Genomic DNA, 6,000 nt, shown 5'->3' on the forward strand with positions numbered 1-6,000 from the left:
AAATCATACTACAATTGTAATGGTAATCTGGATCTCATGTGTCCAAGCTGCTAGTTTCATAAATATAGCCCATTATTGTTCATGTTTGCCCAGGGCAGAAAGAAAATGTGAGGCTGCACAATAATAACAATTGTGCTATACAAATAACTGTCCCTGTGCCAGGGACCGAAAAGAACAAGCTGTAATATTTTTAAATGCCACACACACCCGGGGTGTGAGTTCAAAATTGTCATCCTCACTAATTTTTAAAGACAACAGGGTCTATTGGGAGAGCCTGTATACTGGGAGAGAATTTAGAACTGGGAATGCCCAGCTTAGTCTAGTGTTGGCCCTAGAATTTCCTAATTTTGTGACCTTACATGAATCAAACCAGGCCATGGTTTCCTCTCTGTAAACTGAAGGTAATAACAGCATCTACTGATGATGCTATCATCGAATAAGTTTACATATAAAAGCAGTTAGCCTGGTACCTGGTACAGAGCAGATACAGCTCTTTTTCCAACTACTGGAGAACGTTTAAGATTTACATAGCCAGAACACAAAATGGAAATCATATGTCAAGATCTTCAGTGGTTTTCCAAAGCATATTTCGATGGGTTTTTGGATAAAATATATTCATTCATTAGCAATATTTGTTGAGAACTATCGAGTAAGGAAGATTATTACATTTGTGTCACAAAGTTCCACTGGTTTCTAGCAAGAAAGCAAATTCAGTTTTATGCTTGTCCTATTTCTTTCCTTCCCCTCCCCCCCCCCTTTCTTATAAAGGGTCCTGGAAGCACTAACAGACCAAAAGAACACCATGGGAAAGAAAATATTTGCACTCAAGCCTGCAGGTCCTTTCATCTGCAGATTTCAAAGCATTGTCTCCATCACTAATTACTAGTCCTACTTAACATGTGGGAATGCTGAGACACCATCAAATTAAGAAGCTTGCTCTAAATCACAAGGCAAGTCAGCAGATGGGCTATAGACAGAACAAAGCTGTCCTGTTTTGCCAGCCTTGGGCTCTAAAGTAGGGCACATGAAAATCAACAGAAGTTTCAAGTAATGAGGAGAAAAGTTTTGGAAATTCTGATTCTGTGCCTTTGAATCAGTATAGCGACAACAGCACAGACTTTAGAGCCCAATCTTCTCAGCCCTGCCCCAAAGTCCAATCATAAGTTTGTCTTAGTTTCGTTCTCTGTAAATTGGGGGTATTAATTCTTACAAGACTTGGGAGACAGTGAAATGATGCAACTTTTGAAAAAGCCTAGCACAGTGTCCTACTTTTAGCAGGTTCGTGTGGTTGCGGGAAACTAAGACATCCCACATATACACAAAATGACAAGTAGACCACTCTTTCGGTTCAAGATTTTTCTAGGTCATAATCACAGTTGTGTTTCAGTTTAAAACAACTAACTATCTCATAACACAAATAGAAGATGCCTTGTTTGGGCCTTCACTGCATTTCTTCCTCGATTCTGTTCAATCTATCAGCAAGTTTAGCTGGAATACATTGCTGAAATTCCATTTCTATGTTCAACATACATATCAGATCTGATCATTTCTCATTACCTTTACTGCCACCATTGCCTCTCCTGGACAACTTTAAAACTTGTTCATTAATTTCCATCCCATATTTGTACTTACATCCATTCTCCTTATCAGAGACAGAGGGATACTTTTTTATTTATTTGTTTGTTTGTTTGTTTTTTACTTTAGGTATCTTTATTTTTTTTTTAAGATTTATTTATTTATGCATACAAGAGCTGAGGTACAAGCCAGAGGTGTGGGGGGTGAGAGGATCCACCAGAGACAGAGCAGGGAATAGAAAAGGCAGATTGATGGAAGTACACTGCTGAGGGGAGCAGCAGACAAGACAGGAGAGGTCTGCTGCGCCATGTGGGTTACTCCCTGGCCAGGGATCAAACTCGTGCTGCGGTGGCTGCGGACTGCTTCATAGGTTGCGTCTCAACCCCTTGCACCACCAGGGAGGGCCAAGAGAGGGATACTTTTAAAACACAAATCATATCTTGTCACTTCCCTATTTAAATTCCTATGGGACTTCTCCCAAACTCCTGATGATGGTCTAAAATGGAACCAGGTGATTCCAGAGGAACTATGAGCCAACAAAGTATAAATGAGCAAGTATGTTCCAGGCATGCAGTGATGTTAGGTGGAATGGAGCATGGCAGGGACAGAAGAGGAAGGGATTAGCAGAGAAGGGTAGAGGGGATATTGGGAAATATCCAGAGGGAATCATATCTGGACCAGAAGAGGCATAGAGAATTGTGTCTGTCTGGAGATTCTCAAAGATAAAAAATCACCATTGGCAGCAAAAGGGACCTTTATCTTTTTGTGTTGGTGGCATTTTAAAATCCAGTGACCTTGATTTTCAAAAGGTCCAGTTAGGAACCTTTTTCATCCTTTCCAAAGGAAGTCAAGTTTATAGGCCAGGAACCTTAATATCATTACACTGGTCAAAGGGTGAAATTTGCAATCAGACAAATTTAAGACTGAATGAAGTTCCTCCACTTAGAAGCTTTAACACCCTGGGCAACTTATTAAAAAAATCTTTGAGTCTCAATTTATGCAAACTATGTCAAAGTCATAAAAGAAATTAAGTGGACAATGTTTATAAACACGTTGCAGTGTCTAGCACATGGGAATAAATATTCAACAAAAGGGGACCATCAAATTATGATTATGACACAACAATAAAGAATTGAGTTATCTTTGTAATCATCCCATGCTTATTAGCTTTTGTTTTTTGATTAAACTTTTTTATTTCTTACATTATTGTTTATTTTGTACAATATTTGATTTCTCCATATTCCCCATAAATCCCCTACCACCATATCACCTGTGAACCATCACCATAGTCCCTTGTGCTCTTTCCTCCCATATTTTAACCCTTCTCTCTCCTCCTCCCCTGCTGTGTGCCTCAGATCTATAGTTTGCCTCTGAGTTTTGTCTCTCTTTTTATTTTTTGACCCTTTGTTCAGTTTCCCTATATTCCTCTTGTAAATGAATCCATCCCATATTTTTCTTTTTCCTTCTTATTTCCCTGAGCATAATACATGCTTATTAGCTTTACTAATAAACACTTTGTATGTCTCATCCCTAACAGAGATCTGGCAAAATTTAAGTCTGAGAGGACTGTTCTATTTCACAGAAACATTTGGCACTGAGAGACACAAAAAAGGGGACAAAGCAGCACTGGAGGCACTATCCACTCTATTCCTCGGCCCAGAAAATCAGAGTAAATAGAAGAGTAGCATCATGTTTATGTTTAACTGTTTAGGAGTGTAATTATACATCTTCCAGAGTTTAAAAAAGGGCGGTTTGGGCCTCCCTGGTGGTGCAAGGGGTTAAGACGCAACCTATGAAACTGTCCGCAACCTCTGCAGCACAAGTTCGATCCCAGGCCTGCCAGGGAGCTACCCACATGGCACAGCAGACCTCTTCTGACTTGTCTGCTGCTCCCCTCAGCAGTGTATTTCAGTCAGTCTGCCTGCTCTATTTCCCACTCTGTCTCTGATGAATCTCACCCTCCACACCTCTGGCCTGTATCCCAGCACTTATATGCATAAGTAAATAAATCTTTTTTTTAAAAAAGGGGGGGGTGTTGTTGTTATTATCCAGTATTGCCTCTATATGCAAGCCAACTTGCACAGCCAGCCTAAGCTAGCAGTCGAACTCAGGATGGTGGAGAATGGTGGGCTTTGGGAAGGTGGAAGTGTGGTGCCCCAGGTTTTATGCAGGCAGCCCGTGGACCCCAAGCATCATGGACAGTTTTGTAAAGTAACTGCTATTTGTCTTCTACACATACCAAGACATTGACCATGTCCAGTGTATCCTATACCTATGTCAGGGTCATCAGGTGATCCTACACAATAACAAGACCCTTAACTGCAATGCTAAATAGCTGGACTCAGGTAGCATAGAGCTCTGGAGCCAAAACGTGACCATGGGCAGCGAGGCCCGTCGGTACACGCACTTCCTCGCTATCTTCCAGGGACAATTGGTGGTCTTTCAGGAGCACACTGGGCTCAGTGGGTAGGGTCACCTAGCATCCGCCATGATGTTCTTCCATTTATAAGGCACCAATAGCTACAACACCAGGGCCATGGAGGTTCTGGTCCATTCCTTAATCCTCAACTCCAGAGATATCAACTTGCTCGTCATACCTGGCATCTAATACCTCTGTTTTAGAAAGGACTGCAGTAGTGCCAGCATGACATGGTGCAGATGGTGGTCACTGACATCTCTGGGAAGAGCAAGGAAATAGCGCTAGAGAATCAGGAGCCTCCTCATTCTAGGAGTGGGCTCCCTGCCCCAGCAACAAGAGGCTTCCCAAGATGTCTCTAGCATCCAGCCATGACTGAGTGCTCAGTCAGACAGGCCACTTGGTCCTCACGGTGGTGGTGTACTTTAGCCAAGAGGACATGGATAAATACGACATCAGGTAGCTAACATCATGATCTTCTTGGGGGGAGTTGCAAGTGAGCACAAGTATGAGGTAGCCTGGGGCCAAGAGAACCTTTTCCTTCTCTAACGTCCTTTCCAATTCTGATATGGGCTAATTTTCTAGTTATCATTTATTTTTTATTAACCTTACAACATGTGCAGGCTTTTTCCCAAGCATGAAACTCCCCTCATCCCTTCTGTCTTCTTCCCAAGCCAGTTATAAATTATGTTGGCTTTTCTTAAAATATTTGGGGGGGTGGCATATTTGAAGGAGGTTTATTTCATGTAATATATCTGAAGGAAAAATCATGTAAAAGGCTTTGTTTTGTTCCAGCAGCTGAAAGAATAAAACCACCAAGATGACATACATCATTTTGCACTGCCCTCAAGTGGTGGCCCAAATATTTTCTACTGGTTGCAGTTTAAGAAATAAAAGGTTTTCAGAAGAATTCACCATGTATAAAGGTAGGAAAATCTTGAGGGCCTGTGGCAGAAAGCTTCTTAAAAAGGAGCATCCACACTCCATCATCATAAGGACCTGCTCTATTTCTCCTTGCTTCTGTCCTTTAAAGAGCTACTTTATAACCCTGATTCTCTCTCCACTCCTCTATTTCTGCTCCCCTTCACAGCAAAGAATGATCAAAGAATGATCTGCATACTGTTTCTACTTCTTCATCTCAATTTATTTTTTACTTTAAAATAGTTTTATTCATTTACAGCAAAAGAAACATAAACCAAAACAAAGAGACACGCCAATGATTGGGAAAAAAATCTTTGCACTCCATTCAACTGATAAGGGACTGATCACAAAGATATACAAAGAATTCACATGACTCAACAAAAACAAAGTAAACAATTCAGTCAAGAAATGGGCAGAATGGGCCTCCCCGGTGGCGCAGTGGTTGAGTGCTGGGTTGTGAAGCTGCCGGCGACCTCTGCGGCGCCGGTTCGATCCCCTGCTGCTCCCCGGCCACCACCGGAGGAGGGTCCCACATGGCGCGCAGACCTCTCCTGCAGCCCGCTGCTCCCCTCAGCAGTGTACTTCGGTCCTTCTGCCTGCTCTGCTCCCCGCTCTGGCTCTGGTGAATTCTCTCACCCTCCCACGCTTCTGACTGTACCCAGTGCATGTATAAACAAAACAAACAAACAAATAAATAAATAAAACATGCCTCTATTAAAAAAAAAAAAATGGGCAGAAGAACTTAAAAGATATTTCTCCAAAAAGGAAATGCAAATGGCCAACAGGCATACGAAAAAATGTTCAACATCCCTTATAATCAGGAAAATGCAAATCAAAATCACAAGATACCACCCTTATACCACTAAGAATGGCACTTATCAAAAAAGCAAGCAACAACAAATGTTGGCAAGGATGTGGTGAAAAGGACCTCTCCTATGTTGCTGGTGGGAGTGCAAACTGGTCCAGCCACTATGGAAATCTGTCTGGAGGTTCCTCAGACTACTAAAAATGGAGCTACCATATGACCCAGCAATTCCACTCCTAGGGATCTACACAAAGGACACAAAAACATTGATTCAAAAGAACAC

The sequence above is a fragment of the Talpa occidentalis genome, unplaced genomic scaffold, assembly GCF_014898055.3.
Source record: "Talpa occidentalis isolate TD23 unplaced genomic scaffold, MPIMG_talOcc4v2.1 talOcc4.9, whole genome shotgun sequence".
NCBI classification, from domain to species: domain Eukaryota; kingdom Metazoa; phylum Chordata; class Mammalia; order Eulipotyphla; family Talpidae; genus Talpa; species Talpa occidentalis.